We start from the raw sequence: 23148 nt of genomic DNA, 5'->3' as shown, positions 1-23148 counted from the left end.
CTGCTGCTTTTACCATGTGAGAGCAGTATGTGTATTAAAACCAAGGTGATTTTCAGGCTGAATCTCTCCAATCTGCTAATGTTGCAGCTATACATCATATGGCCATCGCTTGTAACACATATTAACCAGGCATATGTTCAACCTCCCTCTGCTTATGGGGAGGGGGGTGTATTTTTTGTGGGGTGCTAAAAAACTGCAACAGGTGTTTAAAGGTCCAGTCCTTGATCCTGCTGTAAACAAACTGTCCTTGTTGATGCATTCAAGGACACCGTGGAATCAGAGACCCGAGTGTGCCGCTGAAACTAGTTTTTCTTTTGTATTTGATTCTGTAGTCATCAGTTTGGTTTTGATTCTATTCAGCTGTCTGTGTCCTTGAATGCATCAATGATGCAAACACATTTCAGGCAGTTACCACTCGCAGCAGCATTAGCAGACAATAGTGTGTTTCCATGCACCTCTTTTTATGCTCAGTGAACCTGAGTGGAAACACCAAAAATCAGATACAAGTCTTGAAATATTGCAAGAGTTGTTTACTCTTGGGTGAAGAGGAAAGGTCGGCATGTTGATAAAAGATAAATACAACTACGTGCAATGGAAACAGTTCCAGTGAATATATGATGACGTGCAGTCATGATGTATCGTCATTGCAAAGGCTGCAGCAAGCTCTCTTAATCATCTCTGGATGGATTTTAACACAAAATGCACCTAAAATGCACATTATCTTTTGCAGATTTTCTGAAAGTTTGGTTGAAATTTGCTCTTCATTTGTATTGAAACCCAGCTATTCATAATGTGACAGAAAAATCCAACAGAGTAGTGTCTGCAAGTTTACTTTAACACTCTGCTGCAATGGACTGAAACCAATAGCTGCCTGGAAGGTAGGGAATCAATTTAAAAACTGATTGCACACTTTGAAAAATAGCTAAAGGTAATGTGAAACATACATGATTTGTAGTCAGCGAGCTAAAACACAGGTGTAGTCCTTTAAGGCTTAATAAAACCAAAATGATGGCCTAAGAACTGATGACAACAAATTACATTTCAATGTGTTTCCAATGGTAGGAAGCATTTGGTTTGAATACAGTTTTAATGTCAGTTAACTTCAGTGTGTGTAGAGAATGCAAAGGTTATACTGGAGAGTGTTAGATGCAGTTTCTTGTGGGCGTCACATGCCAATGTTTGTCTAACTGGTCAATGCAGGTTGTTGCCATGATAACATCTGCCAGTCTAATTATTCTCAAGTCTCATGGTATAAATTAGAATTTTGACCAGTTTTTGAAGTATATAGATTGTATTTCCTCTATTTTTAAGATCCACATTTACAATATTATATCAGGCCAAGTTTTCTCTTTTTTTTGCTCTCTTCTTTGGTCAGATAAGCCTCTCAAACGGCAAATTTACTATCACAGGGCTCTAAAACTTTCCATGCAAACCCAGGATCAAGTGCTGTAAAGGCAGGCTATACTGCAAGTTTTACCGCCCTCTTTCCCAGAAGCCCTTTTTGAATGATAGGGGTGGCCAACAACACAGGCAGACTGACATGCAGGTCTTACCCTCTTGCAGTTTTAATCCTCAATCAGTCCCATCTGTTCTCTAAAGGGGCTTTTGTCTGCCCACTTTATATGAAACAAAGCAATTTTAATTTGTTCTTTTGGACTCATATCAGGAAATACAGATGGCTCTATTTAAACTCCTGTAGCTCTGCATGAAAACCTGATTTTGTTATTTCCAACTTCAGATGGCATTAAGCAGATTGAATTTTACTAAAATGTTACGGTGCACAGTTTACAATGAATCATAAGTGGAGGATTGCAGCACAAATAAACCCAAGAAGAACCACATCATTGTTGCACTACATTTTCAAATGAGATGTTTGTTGAATATTTTGGTCATGTTTACTCATGTTTCTTTTTCTGTTTGTGGTGCTCGACAACCTAAATCTTTGTTATACTAAACATGATGGCCCTCTCTGCTCCCACTAGCAACCAGGTCTTGTATTCATTCCAAACAAAGCGCTGCAGAAAATGCAATCAAATGCATCACTTCCCGGGCAGGCTATTATTCCTTGGAGAGCACACAGAAGCAAATGCATAAAGTGTGACGGCTGCATTGAGGCTGAATGACTGTTGTGTCAGAGGGTGATGAAGATGAGCAGTGATAACATGTACTGCACTGTTCCCTTACACACTAGAGACAATAGCAGGGAGATGTCATGATTATTGATATGACAGTGTTGCTGACAGTCATTTTAAGAGGCGAGATTATACGCGAGTCTCATGTGGTCACCTATTGGTTGTCCTGATGTAACCTTCCCTGTTCTGAGACACCTGTTTCCTGGCACTGACAATATTACCTCCTCTTGATCTCAGCCCTGATAGTGTGTGTGTGTGTGTGTGTGTGTGTGTGTGTGTTAGACACTTATGTCTGTCACTTCCAATGAGGTTAGACTACAGTACATATTCTACAGTGTTGTTACCGTGCTCTCCTTCAGCTACTACTGTAAGCACTAATTTAGAAGGATAAGAGGCTTCTTCAGCAGGAAGCTAAATTGATATGCAATTAAATTACACATTTGACTTCACATCTTCTGTAAAATATGGTTTCGGGAGGCAGAGTGCTGCCAATTAGATTTTGACTGGTGTCAGCAAGATTTTTAGTGATCTTAGGAAATAAGATTTTCTCACTATCTTGAACTTAACTTCTTTTTTTCCTCACTTCTTCCTCTGCCTCATCTAACAAGAATTTTGCCCTAATCTTAAAATATTAAGTCTGTCCAACTGTGAACTTCACCTCTTTGATTTATCTAGCATAATAAAATACCTGACACTCATCTGGGAAGGCATTTTAAATCTGATGGAAGGAAATGAAACAGTTTTCCTAGCCTCATACAACATTGCGATTTAACAAATTAGATAAAGACAGAAAAAATGCATTGTTCCTTTTATAGTGTCATTGAATTAATCAGGTCATTCAATTGAGAGCATGAATAAATAGATAACATTCATAAGAATAACAGAAATACAAGCTGAGAAAAGTGGACTTTTAATTTTTATTGACACCGGCAACTAAAGCTTGTCTAATTAAGACTCTAATTTGATTAGAGCTGCTGAGAACACCTATGTATCTACATTGAGTGTTGGATTAACATAATCTATAAATGTCTGTCTGTTTAGGATACGGCGGAAAGTAGATCAAATTTGGAGCAGCGCTTTAATGCAATTTTGGGTACTTAATTAAAGCAATATCAAGATGAATGCCGCTGAGAAAGAAAAGCTGACACTGATCTTAAATGTGTATTAATTAGTAGCGAAACAAAATGTGGCAACATCTACCTGCTCTATCTATTATGTCTATGGAGTGATGGCCCCATAGAGGTGCTTTCACAAGTGCATTTACAAGACCAAATGACTTTGTAAACCCCACTGTGATAAATCATATATGACAGTGAAGGTGTTGATTGCTTGTACTTGTCATTCATGCCATAAATGTTCTCTTCCATCCATCTAACATTGATGTGATGCACACTAGATGATTCATTGAACTAATGCATTTAACTTGAAATTTTCATAACATTACTCTCTACGAGCGCAGAGCTTTGAAAGACAGTTAATACTTGTCTTATTAAGGCTTTTGAACACATCATATTTGATATGTACTTCTGTCTTTCACCCCTAGAGACGATGGCAGTTAATCCAGTGTTTGGGATGGTAATTGCTCAGATTTTCCCTCTTCATTATTCATTAATTGCTCCCTGTCGATTAATTATTCCAGATGATGAAAAAAGCTCTGGAGACACTAGAGTTTGCTGTAAACGCGCATCATGCCTCTGTATACGGACACCAAAGCAAGCTCCCAAAACAAAGACGGCTCCCTGCAGCTGCAGTGTGAGTTACTGTAAGCACCAGGGTGCCACTAACCATTTTTAATGAGACCTCTTTTCATAGTTTCTCCCTGCCTGTAGTCATACTGTAGGTTCAGAGAGAGTTGAATTTATGGTATAATTACTCTTAGTATGTCTGGTGGTATAATACCCCAAATTAAACACTGAAATAACTGTATCCCTGAAATCCTGCACACGGTGGTAGGGGGAGTACTCAAATCATTTATTTAAGGACGAATACCAGGATATAAAAACACTCAGGCCCTCATTTTTCACAGCCACTGCTTCACTGCCCCCTTCCCTGGTTGGAATACCAGGACCTTGAAAGTGGTCTGAGGTTCAGGCTGGTGGTGGTGGTGTAATGGTGTGGGGATATTTTCTTGACTCACTTTGGGCCCCTTAGTACCAAATGAGCATCATTTAAACACCACAGCCTACCTGAGTATTGTTGCTGAGCGTGTCCATCCCTTTATGACCACAGTGTACCCATCTTCTGATGGCTACTTCCAGCAGGATAACGCACCATGTCACAAAGCTCACATCATCTCAAACTGGTTTCTTGAACATGACAAAGAGTTCACTGTACTCCAGTGGCCTCCACAGTCACTAGATCGTGACTAGTCAGACTATCGTGTCAATATGGACTAATATGGAAAAATTAAGGCAGTTCTGAAGGCAAAAGGGAGTCCAACTCAGTGCTAGCAAGGTGTACCTAATAAAGTGGCTGGTGAGTGTACATAAGGTCAAAGTATTTTTAATGAAAAAATATTAAGTTGTAGTATTTTAATGCTTTCAGGTCAGCTGGAAAAGGAAAAGGGGAATGATAATCAAAGGAGAGAAAGAAAATAAGGAAAAAATCAATAAGACAGACATAAAAAATGCATAAAAGAAAGAAAATTAAGGAAAGAACAGGATAAATATAATTAAAAAAGGACTGATGGAAGAAAAAAACAATAAAGGAAGAATATAAATGAAAAAGTAACCTGATGCTACAATTAATAATTATTTCCATTATATGCAGTCTCCATAATCTTTTGATTCATTAAGTTGATTAGACATCAGAAAATAGTCCAAGGTGACGTCGTATAATTGCTTGTCTTGTCTGACCACAGTTGTTTGATGTAAGTGTGATATGACTGAATGTGTCCCTTTAATACTGCTGCTCTGACATTCCAGAGAAATTGAGCTTACCCACCATCCTTCATCACGCACAGGGGTTTTGGTAATTAAAGAAAGTACAGTGCTGAACTGTGTTTCCCTAATGCTCTCAAATTAGTCACTGCTACAAGCAGGAGTACTCCAGGGTACACTGTGTAACACCACGCTGTACTGTACATGTGACCAACTGGCCTAAATCTGCTCCACTGATTCCTCATATTTTAATATACCCTGCCAGTTAATTTGCCCATTTCTTTTCTAGTCTCTTTATCTATTCAGTTCATTAGGTGCACAGTTTATCAAAGCAATACTGAAATTGCAGTATAGCCAAGTGCAATATCAAAGTCACAGGAGTTGCAATTTTTTATAAAGGTAAAATGTGGCAAATAATTTATAAATGAAGCATTGTGGTGCTACAAAGATGCCTCAGCCTACAAATAATTTTCATTCATATATGAATTATTACTGATCCCAGCAAAAATCACAGCATCACCACTGTTATTATTTTTAGTAAAAATTAAATGCACTTACCATTCCCGTTAAAATCGCAACTCACATTGAAATTGCAGTGTCTGTCAAAATCTGTTTTTGCATTTCATGCAGCCCTATAATACATAAAGTATACATTAAAGGGATAGTGCACCCAAAAATGAAAATTCAGGGGGGAGAGGGGGTAGCAACACAACTCCACCTAATGGAGGCTGACGGCGCCTCAGATTCAGTCATCCAAAAACACATAATTGGAACCACAAAATATCTCCATACTGCTCATCCGTAGTGTAGCTCTAACTACTTCTCTGTGCATGTGAGCGCGGTGTTACAGAGAGGCAGTCAGAGCTGCAGGCTACAGTGAGGCTAAAAACAGAGTTCAAATGACGTTTTTCCAAACAACTTTTTATGTCTGGGCTTCGGGACACTTGGATCACTACGGACGAGCAGTATGGAGATATTTTGTGGTTTCAGTTATGGTTTTTGGACGTGTGAATCTGGGGCGCCGAAAGCCTCCATTAGGTGGAGTTGTGTTGCTACCTCCTCTCCCCTTGGTTCTCTGCAAGTGATGTGAGGACTCTAAAACTTCACCTGAGCCTCTGTCAGCATATGGGTGAGTAGATAATGGATTTTCATTTTTGGGTGCACTATCCCTTTAATATATTCATGCAGTCATTCACACAGAGAAGCTTGAGGTGTTGCACAGTAGTCATTAAGAGTGTGTCACTCACTTATCACTGTGCCTATGTATTTCCTCCTGTAGATGCTACAGAACTGTCATTGTTGCTTAAACAGATCAGTCTTTCCCTAATCAGTGTGAAAAGGAAAAATCCTGCATATAGATTACATCTTTAAATTTCAGTCTGATATTAGCTGTAAGTCGCAGTAGCAGTGAACATGAAGGCCTGTATTATGAACAAAGCTTAACCTTCTCTAATATCTTATCATGTACTCTGTGAAGTGTAACAAAAAATAACCACTACATTACTGGAATGGAGTAGAAATATATTTGAGAATTTCATAGCATGCTATGCCATGAAATAAATCAACACATCAGAGTTCAGAGACAGCTCATCTTAGATTTCTGTGTTGTGAGTGACAGTCTTTGGTATGAGGGGAGGGATACAGAGACTTGGCCCAGGATCCTGAGGGGGCAGGAAGCCAATGGGTATTTAAATAGCTGTAGATCCAAGGCTTTGAAACTTGTCATTCCAGCTGACAAGCTGCTGACTGAAGGACCGGCTCCCACTGTTATGAAATTGTTATGTCTGAAAGCCCTTCATCCCTGATAGGGATACTGTATGAATTCATAAAGAGTACAGTTAGGAAAGGGTTGACAGAAATATCACAACCAGACTAAAAGCCACCAGTTCTTTTTTAGAGGCAATTCTCTGAAGGGACACAGAGTTTAAATGGGGTACATGTTTTGTAACTGCTCAGCCCTAATGATAAATTTACCTGTTTTACGTTTGTACTATGGTCATTTCTATAAAAAGTCTGGAGGCAGAGAGGTCGGAATAACTCATTGTCCATCCAGGTCACCTCATTATTAATGGTAAACTACAACTTTGACAAAATGGGTTTCTTGTATTATTTTGTCTTTTGGTTTGATGACTTTCTCAAATGGTGGCAGATGTGTGTGACCCAGATAGCTTCACATAATGAACTGAGGAGGCAACGTGCAAACAGGAAAGCCATATCAACAGGAGCCAGGCAGGGAATTCAGAAAAACACGTGTTATTTGTTTGTGTTTTGTTAATTTCCCCCTTCATTAGTTCTGTTTTCTGGTTAATGGCCTGCTCTACAACTATTTCTACCTGCTGGCAGAGAGAAGGACTCCAGTTGTAAACCTCTAATGAGTCAATATCAGTCCACGGCTGCCAATGTACCTTGGGGCAAACCATTTGGCATGCAGTGCAATCAAATGCACTCTGACTTCTTGTTCTGTTTGATTTATCCATTTCTCTTCCCTAAAAAATGGGACATGAAACAGAATATGGTGAGAACAGGAAGTCATTAAGCAGAAAGGAATTTGATTTGTGATTTTAATAATCTAAGAATTTCAACACTCACCTCAACAATAGTGGGTAGTATTACTAAACGGAAATGTTTTAACTGTCAAGTGGCAATTGTAAAAAGGCTATGGAACACTGTAGAAAAAAGTAGCTACAGCTCCACTTGCACTAAGGACAGATTAGTGCCTTGTATAGGAAGTGATCCGATTATCACACCAGGGGTTTCCATTAGTTCAATATTTCTTCCACACATTAGATTACTAAATTTTCCACTACAGCAAGGGAAGTTTAAGAACTTGTAACATTTTCCCAATAGCAATATTGCAAATATATGTTTATATGCCACACATTTACTTTGCCAGATATCTTTTTAAAGGTAATATAAATGTTGCTAGGATTACATTCATTGGTAGCATGTTTACAACCCAGGAAGTATGACACCTTTATACCCCACAGAGGTCATAGGGAGGCAATTGAGGTTAGATGATTGGGCACAAAAACAGAGGCCTTCAACAGGACTTTGGGCCATATATACTGTATCCCATGTGTTGTTAGAGTTCGGCTAACACACTGGTTAAGTTTAAGAAAAGATCATATTTTTGGTTAAATATTCAAAAAGGTATTGAAAGACCACCATCTCTCCATACACTTAAAGGGAAATTTCAGTTTATTTCAACCTGTCTCCTATTGTCCTAAATTTGTTTCAAGGGACTAGTGACATAAAAATAATAGTTAGCATGTTAGCCTAGATACAGCCGGGGCGCATAGTAGTGTCAGACCTGTTAAAACGTAATTGAACGGGCAACCTTCAAGTGCAAAGTTAGTCCACTAAACAAGGTTTTTTTCCACAAAGACCGCCTCATATCGTTAGGATAAATGTCAGAGAACATATAGAAAACGACATGTAAACGTGTTGTCTTACCTTACCGGTGTGCTGCCATGTTTGTTTACCATCTAGCTCTGCTTTCCAAAGCGCAGCCGAAATATAGCGAGAACAAGCAGCGATCTCATACCATGCCTGAAATCTTACGAGCTCTAGATAAAGCCCAGCTGGATACTACTCCAGGTGGAAGTGTCTCGTCCTCGGTCACATCCAGACCTTGAATATAAGGCTGTAACCGGTCCCATTCCTTGCAACAGAGGCATTCCTCTCCTGTGGGCACTGGGGCACAGCATTCACAGGTACACCACCAATCTCCAGAGCTACACAGCCTTGCAGCATCCATTCCTCCTCTCTCGTCCTCTACCTGTTGCGCCTCTCTCTCTCTCTCTCTCTCTCTCTCTCCCCTCCTCCGTTCTTCAATTTTACAAAGCTCTTCATCAGTGTATTCTGGCTCAAATAAATAAGGGCGGCCATCAAACTCTGCAAATTCAAATTCCTCCTCCACAAAGTCGAAGTCTGGCAAAAAGTCAGCCATTATTCTCTAAATCTTTCATAAAATAAATGAATGAACTTTTCAGGCTACTGTCCGGTTCTGCCTTCCAGCTGTTGCCACTTGTTCTCGTGATATTTCGGCCGCGCTTTGGAAAACAGAGCTAAATGGTAAACAAACATGGCAGCACACCGGTAAGGTAAGACAACATGTTTACATGTCGTTTTCTATATGTTCTCTGACATTTATCCTAACGATATAAGGAAAAAATGTGTGAAAAGCTTGTTCAGTGGACTTTGCACTTGAAGTATGCCTGTTCACTTACGTTTTAACAGGTCCAACGCTACTATGCGCCCCGGCTGTATCTAGGCTAACGGCTAACATGCTAACTATTATTTTTATGTCACTAGTCACTTGAAACAAATTTAGGACAATAGGAGACAGGTTGAAATAAACTGAAATTTCCCTTTAAACAGTCCGTGCGGTGAACTAACAAGGCAGAACATAATTGGCGTCACTGCAAACTCTGAATCCATCGCAATGGTTCAGCATATTTACTTATATATAAACAGAAGTGAGAAACAGAAATCTGCCTTCTCCGCCCAAATCAAACCAGAATGCCAAAAAATCGGGGGTATGCCCCAGAGGCTGTATTGCCGTCTGCTGGAAGTCAGACACCGAATACAGCCAGTGGGTTCCGAGAATGACAACCACTTAACACACCAATGGTACAGCCATCAGAAACAATGTTGGGTCCAGTATCTTGCCAAGGACACTTCAACATCAGATCAAACCAATGACCTTTCGATTGGTATACCATTGCTCTAATTCTTGAGCCACATAGCCACCCCCAGGTGCTTTAGTTGACAAGAGCAGAGATGGTCGATAAATTATATGCATCAACTGTGAACCTTTTGCAGATACGCTGTTTAATGTAGTCTAAATGTTTGCTTGTTCAGTTTTATTAATGAAAACATAATTACATTTGCTATAAAAAGCAGTTGCTAATGTAAATTGGTTGTATGTGAATGTGTTTCTAAGGACCGTTTCTTTTGCATGTTTGTTTATTTTTTTTTATGAAAATTAACATTTGACATGTACAGTGTGTCAGCATACCAAACAAAACACTGCAACACACCAATATATTCACAAGAACCATTGTTCTGCAAAACTTCTACAGAAATGCTGAACAGTCTTTAATCTACAACATTTTCTTCTCAGCTGAAGGTGCAATCAGGTGTCCCCAATGACCCAGTAATGAACTTAAAGAATGAAATGAGGTGACAAAATATCTTAACCTTTATGTACCAACAAGCGGAATGACTCTACTGTAATTATTGGGAGGGAAATAAATGACCACATTATCAGCTGATTGCATTGTCCCTCATTAGCTCAGGGGGAAACATACTCATTATAATTGAGGGCTGTCATCAAAGTTGAAATTAGCTCCCTGTGTTTGCTTGGTCTAATGGTAATGAAAACACCATTGCTATTCCAATTCATCTCGCCTCTTGGGAAAACATCAGAGACCAAATTAATTTCCCCTTTTTATGCAGTGATACAATGGAAAATTGGTTAAAATTAAAGAAAAGTCACACACTTCCTGTATGCAGCAAATTTTCTGCTTGAAATATTTCTTAGTATTTTTCAATTCCCAAGCACTGCAGCATACGTACATACATACACTCTCCTTCTGATGTTTTGCATGTCATAGTGTGACTGCCTCCAGCCTCTGGCAACAAAAGAAATTTTGGGGTTAACCCAAACCTGGAATGAGTTATTCACCTAAATGAATGAATGAAGGGAGGAATAAAGAATCGGGCTGTGGCCAAGGGCACCACCAGCCATTCTCAGGAAAATCTCCTGTAACCTCCCTTCCATCTACCGCTTTCCTCACTTTGACAAAGACATATCTAAAAGAAAGTCTGGTAAACTAGACAAAAAACACTTCATTGTCACAGTGTTGAGTATTCGTTGCACTTTCAGCATCAGTTGATGTGTGCTTAGATGTTGAAGCTGCTACATTTATGGGAAGACTAAAACAAAAAGGATCTCCTGTCAAAAGAGACTCCCACGCAAATGCTTCAGCCTTCGCCACTGAAGCAAAGTTGTGACCTATGGAAAAAAAAAAAAAAAAAGAATGAAAGATGAAGAGTCTTCTTAAGGCATACATTCACAGACAGAATTTTGATGAAAGATAGAACTCTAAGATAAAAGGGATGAACCTTTTTCCTCTTTGACAGACGAGAAAGAATAAAAGCCGCGTTCTCAGCAAACATCCCCGTCTTCCTCTTGTTCTTTTCTTTTTTGTCGGTACTCTGCATCATTGATCTGCACTTACCTATCTGGAAAAAGCGTTACTCGCACCTGCCAACCACTATCATTCTCAGTGTAACTGCCAGGACAGCGTGCATCGTCATTATTTTACCCATGGTGATTGTCATTTGAAGAGTTTGTACTTTACACTTGCTGCAACTTTTTGGTTCACAGTTATCCTCAGATTCCTGTGCTTAATACGATTCATGGTTATCTCTTACCTGCCATACAAAATTTGTCATTGGGTGAATTGGCTTGGAAATGTTTTGAAATATTTTATTTTGATGGCTATGTTTTGTAATGAGGTCTGGTTATATCAGTGTCCATGCCATGGTTAATAGCTTTGAAAATGTGACTAGCTTGCTGTGTCATCTGCTTGTGGCAGAGACATGGAGCAATTACTTGTGTTAAATTAGTCTCATTTGCAAGTGCTTCATAAAGGGGTCGTAAGGATGATATAAAGATTAGAGATAACTATAAAGAACAAACCCATACCCAGAATCCTCAGCCTCCATCCTTGTTGATTAGCATACTATTCATGTATATATGTATGTATCCGAGGCTGGATTACCAACTGGGGATAAGCTGATAACTGCCCACGGTTGCCCTAAAAGTTCAGCATGTCAGTTGGTTTCAGTTAAGTGATTAATTGCAAATTTGTCAGGGAATTTTCATCACTAAAGTACTAATCTCATAAGCAGATATCTGCATATGTATACAGGCACCTGTGCAAGACTTTGGTATCGAAAACATTCTAGTTTCCATTTGAAGTCCGAGTGTTATTGACCAATAACGATTGAGTTGCCTGCAGGTAAACAGTCCATGCAGAGAGCAAAAGAGGTGGAATTCATAGGCCAAAACGCAATCAGTGAACCGATTAGCTATGATGTGATGATGACTTTGATTTTTTCTGAGCCTTTTTCTAATTTCTGTACATAAATTAGCCGAAATGTTGTCTGGACTTGTCTCAGGTTGCTAATTGAACTGTGAACAGCATAAAGAAGAGTAAATCTTGGCAAGGATATTGCCGATACACCAGATCTCCCAAAATGTTGGCTGTTGCCCCCAGAGGCTTTTTTATCATTAGACGATCGTCAGTTGGTTCTGAGATTGCTGTACCAATTGAAGCACTAATACTCAACCACTCTACTAGAGATGGGTCAGCATTTTTGTACTTCCAGTACCCTTGTTTTGAAGTCAGTGGATTTTTGGATTGAGTTGAGTTGGAGCCTGTTTTTGTAACTATATATGCAATTCATGTATATATGCACAGACAGATGATGTTCTCTGCTAATTAGCGGTTACACATCAGAAATGGTCAGTGTATCATTTTGGATGTGGTCTTCCAAATCTCTAAAAACACAGAAGTAATACATTACAGAAGCCTCAATGGTTAACTAACAAGGCAGTGATAAATCAGTCTTAAAGAGTAACTTAAACCCCGTCTCCAGTGATGTACAGGTGTACTCCCGGACCCTGTGAAGTCACTGCTGGGTGTGGTTACTTGTTTCTGACCACACCCACCACACCCATCAGTGATGCTGGGTGTTGTCAAAGGTGAAACTGACTTGAAACTTTTTATGTGTGGAGGATATGGACAGAAAGGCAATATTTACGCTCTGCCCCCTAAAGCGGCTAATGGAGATGCACAAGCTGTTTATGGAGACATACAGAAAGAGTTAAGAGTAAACCCGTTTTAGTCTACCTTCCACTTTGAGTTACTTAAAATCGGCCATTCTTTCTGTGCCTCTGAAACTTTCCCAGCAAGGTCAATGCAGTATTTGGGCAGGGTAATGTTGGATGTTAGTCCAGGGTTCTCTGTCGTCAGTGGGGTTCAGTTAGGCCACATATAGCCAGAGGCGGCCGTCTTCTCCAGTCCCCACACCCAGGCAATTTAAAAGCTGTATACTCTTGGGATCATCAGGCAGCAGCTTGCAGGCCTCAGCAAGGGCTGTGAATGGCCTTGAGATTACTGTAACTTACACTGCAGGTGTAGGGGAGAGAGGAGGATGGATGCTAAAAATGTAATCAACGCCTGAGCTTGTTCCCAGTCTCAATCTATTAGCGGGAGTGCGGGCTTGGTAATTATTTTCTTTTGCTAAATCCGCTTCACCAGGGCTGAGGGTGCAAGTGCAACTGTATTTATATTCTGTTTGTGGCATTGAGGCTCTGATTATTCTTTGTGTTATTGTTCTTGACCCTCCACCGGACATACTCTGTTATTATTTGCTTTATGGGTCCTATAGGGCATCATGTAGTTCATGACTCTTGAGTCTCCATTAGGCAGCACTATGCCGCTATTACTGCCCAAACCACATGCAAGTAGGAGGCAATTTGCTGTTGGACTGGACTGCAGTTTGTGAGAAACCACATATTATGTTATTGAGCATGAAAAATGTAAAGCAGGAAATAATAAATTGCATTGGCTGCGGTTATGGTATTGTACTTTTCTGCAGGAAATAGCTTGCAAAATGTCCAGTGAGAATGAAGCTAATGAGGGCAGTTGGCTGGGACTGAATATTCCTTCTTCTCCAGTTCTGCTTAAAAGCCCAGTGAAATAAGAAATAATCTGTTTAGTTTTCTGTTTTGGGTTTATTCTTAATTACATTTGTTCATGTTTGGAGTGTTTACATTGTTTATTATCAGCTTGACTAATGCCAGCAAAACACAAAAAATACCCAAAGATGCATGTGCAGATGCATTATTACAACTTGGGTCTATTTTGTGTAGCTTTGGCCATCAGTTCTATTGGTCAAGATGATGATGTACTCACTCGTACAAGTGTGTGCACAGCTACTGTAAGTACAGTAGGTCAGAGTTGATCAGGAAGTCAGTGCTTTCACATCGACAGTTTGAGTAGGTATTAGTTTTTCTCGTCCAAATCAATCCGTCTGACTTGGGGGGTTTGTTTAAAACTTTTTCATGTCATGTCTGACTTTTAAGCGATGTCCTCCCACACATCACCAGAATCTTTTTCACGATATGGCACTGCACACATCTGTTCAATATGTCAGACTCCTACGGGTTCATGTAGCACAATTTTCAGTTGCCTCACCCAGATTTTTTATAATGATTTTGAGAGATCAGTACCACTTCAGTCAACACACACACGCACACACACACACACACAAATTCTGTAAACCTCAGTACTCTGTCTCTGGAGCTCCTGTCCACTTTGTCTGGAGCTTCCGTCCAGTCTCCTCCAGCAGCGGGGAATGAGGCGGAGGGACCGCAGGGTGCACTAGCTAGTTAGTCAGCTACCATATCTCATTTAGCTTGTCCCATTGCTTGTGTCATTTGTGAGCTGATAAACACAGAGAGCGTGGGGCAAGGAATCAATATGCTGCGTGCAGCTCTACAATAAAATAAGATTGTACCACTTGTAAATTGTAAAAACACGTCTATATGTAGCCGTCAGTTTTGATCCTCAACTCTAATAGAAGCAAAGAACCAACATATTCTCACTCTGACCTCATCACATATTGACGTTTGGTCATGGACTTTCCATTTCCACATAAGATGTTAAAGGTACATATAAGACGCCGGCGCGTTAAATTAAAATGGCAACTGGCTGCGTATCATGCCGACGTTAAAGGACACCTTTATTCGTTGGATTCTGACACCACAAGTCACTGCCCAAGTGCCAGATTTCAACGACTTCGGCGTGAGACCGGGCTCAAAGACCCATCTGATGCGAGCAGACTGAAGTTGTTACTGAAAATAAAGTCATAAAGTGTGATGCTGATGTTTCAGTCCTAATAATTGAGCTCTTGGCTGCTTGCTGCTTTGAAACCAGCTCTCTCAGCTCTTTCTGTCCAAGCCTCTGTTGCCTCTCTTTAGAGGCCACTGTCACTGTGTATAATATGCAACAGCCAACACAGGCCTTATTTATGAGCTCCAGTATATTTAATATAATGAGGAATAACAATGTCATGAATACCTCTATTGAAATAATCACTGAAATTCTTCTGAGTAAACACCTCACTTAACACGCAACCAAACCCAATACAGCCTCCATGCAGTGCACTTTATAATTAAGTGATTAATTACAATTAATTATGAACATAAAGCAGTCTTACGTTTCAAGCAACATTAAAAAAACAGCCTTACCTGCCGAGTAAATTGTCTACAGCATGATTAACAACCACTTACATCCTGATCATTAACACTCAAAAGAAAAAAAGAATGGTGTGAAAACTACTGGCACTGTAGACAGTGTCATTGTTTGTGAAATGGGGGCACAGCAGGCTTTTCCACAACAGTAATTATTAAAATAACAGCAGCAGCAATGTCAAGAGGGAAACTTCATCCAAAGACGGCAACAGTCGTCGCTGGAGCCAGTGCAGCTACTAAACTCTGCGTGTCCCTCTAAGTTATACTTCTCCTCCGACTGACGGGATTCTCTGTGAGAGTGTGTAAGTAAGAGTGAAAGAGAGTCGGATCCAGAGAGAGAGAGAGGAGGAGGAGGAGGAGGATGAGATATAGGGCTGACGTGTATAGTGCTGATGTGCAGTTTGAGACGGCAGTTCTAGACGATAGGCTTGCAGACAGACAGGCAGGCGGAGAGCGAATGCTACTGTACTATTTCTCCTTCACTGCTTTGCCAATAGCTTTGGTGTTGCAATGGGTTTCTCATTTAGTCAGTGCCAAGCTGCACAGACTCTGATAAGGCTTCCTGAGCACACAGTGATCCACTCTACTGAATGTATGGTGAGGCAAACTGGCAGACAGCTTTGCCCGTACTCAGGAAATCTAGAGACGTCATTTTAAATCAGTGGGAGTTATGTATTAGCTGAAATGTGGGCGTCACTTTTAACTATGAATCATCACTTTTTACCGCTTTTGACGTGGGATTATTGCTCACACTATCAATAACAAGTTCCCAAGAACAGTCCCATATGGGATATTAATTTAGAAAGCAAGAATGCTGTTTAGCCCATCATTGTATCCATGAGATATCACTCATGGTCAGCCATGACAGCTCACAGCTGATCCTATCAGCTGAACCCTCCAATCCCCAACTGCATTCAAGCAGCCAGTGAGGTCTTAATAACTTGACAGCTCATACTCTTACTCTGCTGATCATTAATGCTACTGCTGCTGTTGACCCAGGTTGCTGCAAATTCCCTCCACCTCCCCAGCCTCCCCCTGCTGTTCTTTGTAGACGGATGCTGTGCAAGCTGTTTCTGAATAATGGCTGGTTGGTTTTGTGCCATGGTTTCATATTTATGGAAATATATGTCTATGGGGTTTTTTATTGCACTTCCCACAGAATATCTCGCATGCTAGTTGGATTAATCTGCAGGGCGTCCTCTGAGTCTTTTCTGTCAAATACTAACATAATTTACTGTAATAAATGCTTCTACATTCTTTGACACATATGCATCTGAATTTTGGGCTGAAACTAAGCCTTCAGTGTTTAACTTCAGTGTTACTGTTCGCAATTTTGTCTCACTAGTAGAAGCCTCTTTGTTCATTGATAGCTCTCTTACACCCTTCTCCAACAAAAATAAGCTTATTAATGCAGGTTTATTTCAACACGTGAAGCCCACTAAAAATAGGTGATAGTCTGCTTTTCTATTGCCAGTAGACCAGAGCAGTGTACATGACTCTGCAATACATTCTCACTCTGAGCACGTACCAACGTGACACGACGTGACACGACGTGACACGACGTGAAAGGTACCCTGGGTACGTTGGTTGTTGATGTTCTGGGACACCGTGTCAAGTTCTGCCGGTTACATGCATTGTCGTCTTCTTTCAAAGTACACTTACACTTACTTTTCACAGGAAATTTAACCTTTACATACAGTCTCTTTTAAAATAAATGCACTATATCGGTAGGACTCCAATATAATGCCATAATTGCTTATTTTTTTCGTCAAAAACAAATGGACGTGGCTAGGTTTAGGAAAACGAACAGGGTTTAGCTTTATAATCTTATGGGAGGCAAACACTGCTCTCCCGGGAGCGATGTTTGTTGGAAAGTCGTTGAAAGTCGATGTTTGTTGGACCCATCCACCCCCCCTCCTGCCCACTCTGCTCTGACTTCCGCCACCTTAACTTTCATTCTTGTCCCACCGCGTTTCCACCTGACACCACTAAGCGCCGTTAAACTATAACGGTGACCAGCCGCCTATCATGCAGTATGGACGGCTTTTTTTGTCAGTGTTTGTTGCCACAAGTCACTGACCAAGCACTAGACTTCGTCGACTTGAGAGTGAGACCTCGTTGGACTCAGCAGTAGACAATGATGCTTTTTATTTTTTATTCATTTATTTTGTTTTTCCTGGTGTTTCATGTTTGACATCACAGATGCACAGTTGTGCAGTTCGGTCTCCTTTTTAAAACTTAGTGCCAGCTAATATTTCAGTGCTTCTTTGACAAAGAAGGACAGTATTTTGGGGCAGGGGGTCATTGTATCAGATTTGTGCATTACCCATCATTGCCAATCAGAGCCAATTGGAGTTGGAGCGATAAATACTGTGACTACTGTAGAGTCATTTGTCCCAGGAGTAAATGCTGATTATAACCTTTCCCATTGAATACAAGAGCCAGATGTTACTGGGTGTTAGTGGGTTTTTTGCAGTGGTAAAGGGGCTTTACAGTCATGCTTTACATATTAAAAGCATTCAAATAGTGAGGGGTTGGTGTTTATTGTAAAACAACCACAGGAAATACACTTAACAAGGTTAACACTAACTGCCACTGATCACTGCAAGTACATCTGCAAACAAGGCAAAAATTCTTTACTTAGCTGAACTTACTTTTTAAAATTGATTTCTTTACTCATTTAGTCTACACAATGTCACGCAAGTTCAAAGAACCCACGTTAAAGACTATTTACTTTGCTCAACTAATAGTCTGAAATACAAAGATATTCAATTAACATTGATATAAAATGTAGTAAAGCAGCAGATCTACACAGTTTGAACTGGCAAATGTTTGCCATTTTTGCTTTATAAATCACTTGAGCAGTAAATCAATCATCATATTGTGTCAGCATTAACTGACTTCACCTATTTCTTGCTAATATGTGAGGGTAATGCAATTTCATTCCTCATTAACCTTCAGTATTTTAGTGTCATGTCTTTCCTACTCGTCATTCTAAAGACTGTAACATACAGTACATTTCCTAAGCAGTTACACATATTGAAAATACAGCATTGAAATGGAGAAAGTTAAAGGTGTAAGTGTTTTCAGTCACAGGAGAAATGCTGGATAGAGTATGAAGCTCCCAGTAAGCCGATTTAAACAGCTGCCAACAGCGATTATGCAATATGAGGCTCTCCTGTGACTTGTGTCACCCATCCGAGATTGGCTCAGCTCTCGTAGACCTTGCTGCCCTCAGGAGCAAAGAGTGTCCATCATATTCATAATTATCTAGAAGGGAGGTCCATCACCAGCGCATATTAGCAGCACACAGACGGCATGGCAGTAAATAATCCCATCATTTCAGCCAGAGGAGGTCAGGTAGACATAAATTTAACACAGAGCACTTTTACTTCCTGGAGGGCATTGTAGGGAGGTTTCATCATCTGAAGGATTGATGCCTTGGATTTCCCTCCCTCCTTCTTTTAGCCGGAGCCAAGAACTCATCCAATAAGTACAGCTTTTGTGATTCATACACATCTGAATTGTAGTGGATGTATGACTGCTTTGTACCACTTGAATTTCTCTGCTGGAATTTGGAAGAAATTGTTCTAGCGAGCAGCAGTTCACAGCAGACCAGCAACAAATTAGTTTTGATGCCTCACTTGCACCAAGGCATTCTCTGCTATTAAGACATTTCTTTTTGTCAAGTCAGACTCAGATGATTTCCAGTGAACAGATATGTTTCATTCTGTGTTCAGATTTTCTTGCATGGAAATAAACAACAAAGTGTCCATACACTTCAATGTTTTAAACATAGACCATATGTAATGAAAGTAGCCACCGTAGCGTCATCCGTTGGTTTGTGGCCTCCCGTTTCGGGGAAAAAAAAAAAAAAAAGTTTAACAGAAAAATATGGAGGAAATGAAACAAAAAAGTGCTCTATGGAAAAAAAAAAAAAAAAAAAAAAATCACATCAACATTCTTGCGTACACAGTCCCACACATCACAACCACATTTTGGAAAAAAAAATATACCTTTAAGATATTTTACCCTTTTAAATATCCATGACTTTTTGTCCTCTAATACAATTCATTCCCTTTAGCATGACATGGACTTTCTTCTCTGGTTCTTCCTCCCTCTGTTTGTTTTCCCCTGCCTGACATTTATAAAGTGTGAGCTCGGAGGATGCTCTGAGCGGTAGAGAGGAGCTCCGTCTCCGGGACATTGGGCGTCCATGGTGCGAGCAGCTTCGGATCACTCACTTAAGCAGCTAACATTTCAAACGGGCAATAAAGAGAGTCCTGGTCCCTCTAGAACAATAAAACAGTGTTAGAGTCAGGGGTGGATGCACTGTAATACAGACAGATATTTCTCTGCCACTGCTGCAGCTGCTGCGCTCAGCACAATGAGAGAGACTGAATCAAAGGACATTCACTCCAGCAAAGAAAGAGAGCGTGATTCACTCTAGCATCCAGGTGTAACATTCACTTTCCTACCACGGCCAGCAGATAGGAGGTGTACGTGGAGAGGTAAGGATGTCATCGGGGCATTAAAGTAATTTATGACCTTAATCAACCTCTGTCAGTGCGGCAACATTGGTGGAACATGGCTCCTCCTAAAGAAGTCTGTCTGTGATATTTCTCCCTCAGTATTGAGATACTTGTGGGGGCAGAGTAAGACTGAGCAAAGAGAGGATTGGTCTCTCCATATATGACAAGATGTAAATCAGTGTGGGGGTGTTAATTTGTTTCTGTCCTTCCAGAGCAGGGACAGGGATGACAGCTAGGTGATGATCCCTCATGTCTGATCCATCTCACGCCTCATTCCACCCGCAGGAATAACATTGAAAGGGGATTTAGCCAAGACCTTGACTTGACTGCCTGCTTGTAGAGAGGAGTGCACATTGTCTCTCTTGTGTGGGTGTGGAAGTCTTCCTATGGTAATAACTAGAAGGGTAGACAGTGTTGAAACCTGTGTGTCATTGTGTATTGTCTTAGCTTGTGTATTCATGTGTGACTGTGAGTTCATGTCAAATTTCGTTCAGGACTCCCAGAAATAAACAGGAAATAACTCAGATTTATTGGATTAATGACTTCCTCCCATAACCTGCTGTTTACTGTGTTGACCTCCACCACCAACAGAACATCCCAACTCTTTGATAGATGTACTTGATTACCAAATCCGAGTACTACAAATTAGAGTCCCTCCTTACCTAAACTAAAGGAGCTCCGGTCTCATAATTTCATATATGCTGTCACTTGCCCCTGTATGCAATTCATCAAAGCAAGAATGGCCCGAAAAATGTTTTTCAAATGGCCTTGAAATTGTCTTTTGATTCATTATAAAGGGGTGGACAACTGTTGTAAACTAGGCCGCAAATGTGTATTAATTGGCAGCTTAAACTAGTCCCCAACAAACTTGTTTACTACTGTTTGAGTGATGTTTCCTATAAACTGCAATGCCCATCTATTTTGGGAAATCTTTTAGACTTACTAAAAAATAAACTACATAATTGACTCCAATTTACATCTTTAATAGATTAAGGACAGAGTGTCACAGACAGTAGGCAGAGTCCTGCATCAGGTCAGGTATTCGCAGATACTTGGTGGATGACCTGCAAAAAAGGTGATTCATAGGTGGTGTTTTGTCTTCATTTTATTTCCAGGTTTGGTTCTGTCTTAAACAAAGAACATGCGGGATGGATTGTGGGTGTTTGATAATAAATATAATAAAATAAACTAAAAATAATAATGGCTAGATTTAATATTTTAACGTTTTTATCCTTCGACCGCTGACTTTGTGTTGCCTCTGTCTTCTCTGCTACCTGGAATAAGAGAGCTGCTTCAATCAGTTGCATTACCAACAGGCATGTTAACTGGAGATGTACTGCGCAATATTATGAGAATTGGCAAGAGAATATTGAGTATAGGGTAAGGAGCAAAGACATCCGGAGGGAGCTCGCAGTAGAGCCGCTGCTCCTTTGCGTTGAAAGGGGTCAGTTGAGGTGGTTTGGCTATCAGGATGCCTCCTGGGTGCCTCCTGTTGGAGGTGTCCAGGCACGTCCCTCTGGTAAGAGGCCCAGAGACAGACCCAGAACACACTGGAGGGATTACATATCTTGTCTGGCCTGGGAACACCTCGGGATCCCCCAGGAGGAGGTGGGGAGAGGGACGTCTGGAACGCTTTGATCGGCCTGCTGCCCCTGGGACACGGCTTTAGATAAGCAGTTGAAAATGGACTGATGGATGTATGGATATATGAAATGTCACCTTAAAAGTCCTGCCTAATCCAATTATTGGAACAGCACATAGTTATTATTGGATTTGCAGTTCTGGATTGGGTCATAGGTCTTGTGTTGGGAGGTCAGGTCAGGTTGCGGAACAGAGAAGTCGGAGAGAGAGTTGACATTATGTTGACATAATGCCACTAACTTCCAAAACCACCCTCACGAGTTTGTTATCTTCCAACTCCAAGGTTAAGGTTCGGTGACATTTGCACAGCTTCAGGCATTTGGTCAGGGTTAGGGAATGATCCCAACCACAGTAAGGCAAAGTAAAGCTGTTCTGACCCCTTCTTGTTGCTTTATGTTGGGATTTGTCTTAAAGGAAATGGCCACTTTAGAATGAAAATACAGACAGTACTTACTGACCCTCATGCCGACAAGAAGTCCAGTGTAGTTTTTTAATCCACAAAACTCGTTCGGGGTATCGAAGGATAGCAGCTAGCCAGAATAACAGCAGTGCTGTGTTTACATGGCAACTCGCGAGAGAACTAGCACCACCACTAGCCTTCAGCTAGTCTCGCGTGAGTTGCCATGTAAACACAGCACGCCTGCAGGGAAGACTAACTGACCACGGTGAGAAATGATGCTATAAACATGGAGTAAATTACGTCTTATCAAGTCAATTTTGCATGCTGTGGCTTCAGGGTACTTGGATTACGACAGACGAGCCATTCTGACGTTTTTGAAATGCATTAGCAGAGTTTTATTACATTTTCAATATGTGGGTTCCGTGCACTTCAAGTGTAGCTGTTATCCTCCAATACCCCCAACGAGTTTTGTGGATTAAAAAACTACACTGGACTTCTTGTCAGCATGAGGGTCAGTAAGTACTGTCTGTATTTTCATTCTAAAGTGGCCATTTCCTTTAAAGTGTCTCTCATCTGAAGGTCTCAGGCTGTTTGAACAAACCGCCATCCCTTTCTTTGTCTCGTTTTCATTTTTTTCTTTGAGACTACAGACAGAATGCCAATTTTTATGCATGAAAAGCAGTACGAGTAATAAATAAAACCGTCACATTTTGTCCTTACTGAAACCCTGCTTGCTGTCCCAGTGTCAGGTCGGGCACTTGAGATTAATGGAGAGCATGCAGTCCTTGAGGTCATTAAGGACTTAATCATGGGTCACCCTGAGCTTTTCTTTGAGATGAGGACTCATTCTGCACACCAGGAAACCCATTGTTTGTTCATGAGTGTGTACATATGCATAAGCATGAACATATGTGCATCTTTAAAATGCACTTAAACATAGAGTACCACAGCAGGAGACATTGTCTTTCTGTCGTAGCATTGTTAAACCCTTGTTGACTTCACTGCAGTGACAGTTGTGCTAACAACTGTAGATGTGCTTTGGCAGCACTCCCCACTGTTAGTAGTCTGGAAACTAAAGGAGATGCTTGGACTAAACTTCTAGAGTCTTTCTTTTAGGTCCGTGCTGTCCCCTCATTTTGCATCCCCAAGCTTTGATAGCTGTTGAGTTGTCGAAGGAGATTAGGCAATGAGATCCATTTCTGTGTGCTCTCAGAGGGGGGTCTCCTGCTCT

General features: G+C 40.7%; 1 protein-coding gene across 1 annotated transcript in view; it reads left to right on the top strand.

The window, feature by feature from the left end:
• Positions 1-23148, top strand: part of fstl4 (follistatin-like 4) — a 305040-nt gene that overhangs the window by 177306 nt on the left and 104586 nt on the right. The window lies entirely within an intron of this gene.

Source organism: Epinephelus fuscoguttatus, linkage group LG12 (assembly GCF_011397635.1).
Source record: "Epinephelus fuscoguttatus linkage group LG12, E.fuscoguttatus.final_Chr_v1".
NCBI classification, from domain to species: domain Eukaryota; kingdom Metazoa; phylum Chordata; class Actinopteri; order Perciformes; family Serranidae; genus Epinephelus; species Epinephelus fuscoguttatus.
Note: the sequence above shows the minus strand (reverse complement) of the source record. Positions and strands in the feature narration are given on the sequence as shown.